A 4,473-nucleotide genomic window follows, 5' to 3' on the forward strand; every position below is an offset into this window, starting at 1 on the left:
GGGGGGGGGGGGGGGGGGGGGGTGTAATGCTTGACTGTGCACCTTGAAGTCGACTGGAGTGATTTAGACCAAGGTCAGACTCTTGCCTGATCACCATTCACACCAGCTGTGCCACTTTTTCCTGGCGTCATCTTGCCTGTCTGTGTCTTTTTTCTCAGTGACAAAAGTGGTGCATTATCACGCCACACACTCCAGGCCTTTCAGCCCCCTTAGTGTATGGCTTCTCCAGGGCTGCCAGGCAGATATCTCTCCATCAAGATCTATTGTGTGCGCTGCCGAGTCAGAGGGGAAGGGAGTGTGTGTGTGTGTCATCTCTGACTGTGCTTTTTTTAATTTTTATTTTATTGGTATTTCAGTTTGCTCTGGAGGATACTGCTGCTGCGTAGTGAGGAAGCTGGCTACCTGCCCAACTCTGAATGCGCTGAGGTCATAACAGTTTTATACTGGAAAGAGGGCGTTCAGGAGTGGGGGCTGGGGAGAGAGAGTTAGACTCATTTGCACTCATGAAAACACTAACTTCAGGCTGTTGGTTAAAGTGGAGGGAAACTAATTTCCTTCCTCTTTTTATTAGTGTTTCTGGCTGCCATATTATGTGGAGTTTTAATGTATGGAGCATAAACTTTTCTCTTTGTTTATAGGAGAAATACAGATTAGTTAACTGGAGTCAGCTGTGATAACTTAAACTATATTGCATGTTCTTGCTGCTTCTCATCAGGAAATGCTTATGTAAATAGTTTGTGGCTTCAGTAATCCACCCACCTTTATCCCAAGCTCCATAGGAGACCAACAGGGAATGATGGGAGAATGTCTTGACATTTTGGTCCTCTGCATGGTTTTGTTGCTGTTACATAGACTGCGCAAAAGGTCACAGAGTTTGGAGGGAACTCAGTAAGGAATCTGTTTATATGTCCAGAGCAGTTGTCACTACAGAATAAATAGATATTGAGTCAAATTAATAATGGCATCTGTAATATGTAGGAAAACAGCTCCTTATTGAAATATTCTTACATTATTGGCAGTGTTTCAGTAACGCACTCCAGAGCTCTGGAGCTGTGGGACGCCTCCTGATTTCTGTGAAGTATTAATCACTTCAAAAGTGAAGGATGTGTGATGTTTTTTATTCAGCTGTTGTTACTGGGAAACATTGTGGCTTATTTTGAACTTCCCAACTAGAGTTGTTTTCGTCTCAGACAATCACAGGATTCACCGCGCCTGCAAAGAAAGCAGCATGGTCTTTGAACTCTTACTGAGGAGGAGAAATCATACTGAGGATGTTTGAGTTAATCTTTGAACAGACTTCTTATGGAAGCAAAATCCAACATTACGCCAACAGCTTCAGGCTTTTTACAGAATTTATAACTTTGAAATTCAAACAAGAGAAACAAGTTAACCAGAAGTCTATCAACCAGGCAATCAGGCTATGTCCACACTAATGCATTCATTTTAAAACAAAAACAATCTGTCCAAAGGAGTGTTTTCACTCAATATCAGAAATAATCTCCAACCTCAGGCTACATCTACACTAATACATTTTCATTTTAAAATGCATCATTTTTGCTATGTTTAAAACTAAGACTTTCAGAAATGCTGTTGGCCCTGTTTTAGTTTGAAAACTAACCAGAGGGGTTTGATACATTGTAATTGATAAGACTTAATCAGGAAGCAAATGTGGAGAACTGCATCATCATTTCCAAAACTCCATTGCTGCCCCTCATGACTAAAACGTAACCCTGGAGTTTTCAGACTAAAACAGGGCCCACGCCACTTCCAAAAGTTGTTGTTTTAAGGGTCTGACACTCTGTAGTAGGTTGGACGCTAAGTGTAAACGTAGCAAAAGTGATGCATTTTAAAACTAAAACTTCTTAGTGTAGATGTAGCCTTAGTCTTGTGGTTCCTACCCTTTGTGGCCTGAGGTTCACTGTACCTGTTTGCGTGGATCTATGCTAAAGTAATCCACAAGAAAAACAGCAAAGATTCGAGGTAAACCGAAAAAAAAAAAAATGATTTCCTGTAGCAGACATAGCTTTTAACTGTTTTCCTATCCTGTTGATCATCTTATGATGCCTCATATTTGTCTTGTGACCCAGGTTGGGAACCACTGATATCAAGCCTTATGATCAGTCCTGCTCAGTAGAAAGTTTGTATTGAGTATTGAATGGTTTAAGAAGTCAACACATCAGTTGGTTTTTGAGACAAACCTCCCTGAAAGTCTGTCAGGGTTCAGTTCTCTGTTACTCAAACAGAAACCTTAGCTGATTTTGGCAAAGTGGCAACAAAATATCACAGCTCTTTCTGTTTTTCTTTTGTGCAACAACCCACATGCACCTGACACTCAGATGAGTGCCTGTTTTGGTTGCTATCAGTGTAGCCTGGCTATTATGGAGAAAAAGAACCAGTTCAACAGGAAATGTTTTCCTTTGAGGTGTAAAAACACTCCTCGCTGCAGTTATTTCAATCCCTTCTTGCCAACTCGACAACTCCTAAACTTGTGCTCCAGAGTAACATATTACACAATTGAAGATTTATTGTTAGAGCACATCATAGCTTTTGTAGCACCTGTCACTGTTTATGTCCTGAAGTGCATTGTTTTAAAGCTGTAGAACCAGTTTGGGTAATTATCATGTCTGAGGTGAAGGCAGTTCCAGTGAGGCTGAACGTGGCCAGACTGGTGGGTTGTTCCCACGTTGCGAACATTACAGAACATCCTCTGCAATTTCAATTTTAGTCATAAGAACAACAGAGAACATCATTATCTATCATCAGGGGGCACACCTGTCCAACCCACGTCCTCTGGAAGCCTCTTATTACAGTAGATGATCATACAAACATATTTTGGAAACTGTGTCATAGCTTTGTGATTTTTGACTTGCTGATGAGGACCTGCTGGGAAAGTAATACCAAAGGCTCTGATCTGAAGGAAAACTTCGGGTTTCGGGTAACTTTTACTTTTACGTTTACTTAATTCAGACTCAAGGTCAAATGTTTGAGATAATTCCTGTTAAACTCAAGTTTTTTTCTTTTTGGAAAGCTGTGAATAGCTGTAAGTATAGTATTTGTTTTACATCTTTATTAAAATACAGTCAGTCCTCCATCAGCTTTGTCATCTGTAGCAGCACTGCGGAAAACACTACTTAGTATTAACCACTTATGATTGCATTAAAGGAGCTATATGTGAGTTTTGTTATTGCTACATAGCCAGCGTTAGGCATTAACAGCTATTTACTTACCAGTCTAGAAGGAACGTTGCAAATTCAGCAGGTGGAAAACAACCATCTTGTTTTGCTTCTATTTCTATCACTTCTTTTCTCCAACTGAAGGTAGCATGCTAACCAGCTAACCCTGGCCCAGTTGGTCCATCTCGTCAGTTTCCGATACCGAGTAACTATAGCGTCCAGTCTGCCCTGAAGAAGTAGCTGCTCAGAGGGCGAATTATCTTGTAAACACATTAATGGCTGGAGCTCTTAGCAAGATTGGTGATAAACAGCTGTCTGTGCTAACATTGGTTATGTAGCAATAGCAAAACTTACAAATAGTTCCTTTAAGTTTCCTCCTCCACCCTTAGTAACTGACACAATATCACTTAATAGCAGGATTTTGGTTGTGCAATATATGTAGACTTGACTCCGACTGGATCATATATTGGCTGGTGGTGTGCAGCTGGCCGTTGTGGTCCAGACTTTGGTCCGTTTTCAGTCCAGCGAGCCCTCATTGTTTTGTGGCTGTGTAGACACAGAGACAGGTGGTCTCTGTCTCTCTCATGCATACTGAAAAGACAAAGGAGGACTGTTGGCATAACCGCTCACCTCTGTGCTCACTGGATGACAAATTCATGCCAGGAAACTAGTTCAGGAGATGGGAACAGTCGCATGAACTATTGTGGGCTCTTATCATGGCTGTCTGATCACCCTGTGAGAATTGCTGGTTTCCTTTATGAATAAAGACTCACACATCCTCCTGTGCAAGCCTCTAGAGGACGTTTCCAGGTCAGCGATCCAGTGCTGTGAATGCACTGTGGGGAAAGGTTACAATACCTTGATAGATTAGCATCTCGGGCCTTTGTCTCTTTGTACTAAATTAACGTGAATTACTGTAAATTGTGGGTGTCCTTCATGTGGGTCACCTTTGAGACCCATCTTGTGTGTGTGTGCGTGTGTGTGATTACATGCATTCATCTGTCGTGCTTGTGTTTTGGGTGTGCCAGAAGGTATGGTTCTCGTCTTCCTCTGTACTGCTTTGTTTTTTGTTCTTTCTCCTCTATTGTACTTTGTGTGACATGTGAGAAATTTGTCATTAGGGAACCAACAGGGTGTGTGTGTGTGTATTTGTATAATTGTTTTTGACCTGTATGTTTGACTCGCGAGCAGAGACCAACTCTCTCTGACAACCCTTGAACCTATTTATAGCAGTTTGACTTGGGGCCGTTGATGGACTTTAAACTTATTGTTCACACGTGCGTACACACACACACACACA

At 41.6% G+C, this 4,473-nt stretch overlaps 1 protein-coding gene across 2 annotated transcripts in view; it reads left to right on the forward strand.

The window, feature by feature from the left end:
• Positions 1-4,473, forward strand: part of cdc42ep4b (CDC42 effector protein (Rho GTPase binding) 4b) — a 20,579-nt gene that overhangs the window by 1,777 nt on the left and 14,329 nt on the right. Inside the window, exon 1 of one of the 2 annotated variants that reach the window (XM_023431320.2) lies at positions 2,797-2,935. The exons of the other annotated variant lie outside the window; for it this stretch is intronic. The gene's annotated coding sequence lies outside the window, so the exon portion shown is untranslated. Of the gene's footprint in view, positions 1-2,796; positions 2,936-4,473 lie in introns of those variants that run through there. 2 annotated transcript variants of the gene reach the window in all.

The sequence above is a fragment of the Seriola lalandi genome, unplaced genomic scaffold (assembly GCF_002814215.2).
Source record: "Seriola lalandi dorsalis isolate HSWRI2012SDOR001 ecotype SW California unplaced genomic scaffold, Sedor1 jcf7180002054920, whole genome shotgun sequence".
In the NCBI taxonomy this organism is placed as follows: Eukaryota; Metazoa; Chordata; class Actinopteri; order Carangiformes; family Carangidae; genus Seriola; species Seriola lalandi.